Raw genomic sequence first — 1,364 nt, forward strand, 5'->3', positions numbered from 1 at the left:
CAAGGACTAAGGGGGATAGACGTAAATATTGTTACAGATATAATCTTGAAACAACAGATACATGGATCGAGACAGCCTGTATGGGTATGGGAGAAACAGTAGGAGTATACACATAAATATGAGAGTTTGAAAGAGGATATTTGTGCATGGGTATTTACCTTCCCTGCAAACAAAACTATGACCGTAGTGGAGCATAATAATAAAAACTTCTTAGATATTGTTAAACTTCTTAAGACAATGAGTTATTGGGCCTGACAGTGGTCTACAAAGACAATGTTCTACATCCCACTTTGGTGAATAGCATCTGGACTTCTTACAAGCTAATGAGTGCCCATCTAAGGTGCAACTATTGGTCTCTTCATGTGCAGATGAAAGAAGAGTGATGAGGACTGAAGATGCTTGGAATCAGAGTCCAATGGACTAATGGCACATGTGAACACCATTAGTCTTCACAACTTCATGACCAGAAAAACTAGATGGTCCCTGGCTACTACTAATGGATCACATTAGAATGTCCCAGATAGAGTGGGAGAAATGTAGAACAAAAATAAAAATCATAAAAAAGCTCTGGTCAAAACAACTGGAGGAACCTGAAACTATGACCAACCACCCTTCAGGTTTAAAAATGAACTTACTCTCATTGCTCAATTTTCAGCCAAGCAATAGACAGATACATAGTGGGGGACAAAAATGCTAGTAAGGGGGTGTTCACCATGGAATGGTCAATTATTCAAAATCAAAAGGACAATTACCTAAGGAAAAAGTTGAGAAAGGATGAGAAGGTGGGTGGAATGGAAATAGGAACCACAGGGAGGGAAGCGGGATAACTGTTGTTACGTGGAAGGAATTGAGATGAAACAAAATGTGTGATTTGTTGAATGTAAAACTGATGATCTTGTCTGTAAACTTTTACTCAACTCACAATAAAACTTTTTATTTAAATGCAATCAGCTATTTAGTTGTTAGGGCAGTTTCCTCAGTGATGTGTCCTATATCCAATGCATATACATAATACATGTTGTTGTTGTTGTTATGTGCCATCAAGTTGGTACACAGCAGAAAGAAACACTGCTCGATCCTGGGCCAACCTCGCTATCATTGCCACGCTTGAGCCCATTGATGCTGCCACATTTGATAAAGTTCATTTACTATCTCTGAATTCTGTATCCTGCTGATAATTACCTGGCCTCTGGTTCTTGGCATCTGTGAGACCCTGCAGCTATGTGAGTCAGGAAAAACCTCTAGCCTGACACCTGACCCATGAACTTGCGACTTGCCAGCCTCCATAACTGCAGCATAAGCCATTTCCTTGAGATAAATCCAAACTGCCTTGTGGTCCAGTGCCTACAGCATCACACCAGGAC

Source organism: Chrysochloris asiatica, unplaced genomic scaffold (assembly GCF_000296735.1).
Source record: "Chrysochloris asiatica unplaced genomic scaffold, ChrAsi1.0 scaffold00035, whole genome shotgun sequence".
NCBI classification, from domain to species: Eukaryota; Metazoa; Chordata; class Mammalia; order Afrosoricida; family Chrysochloridae; genus Chrysochloris; species Chrysochloris asiatica.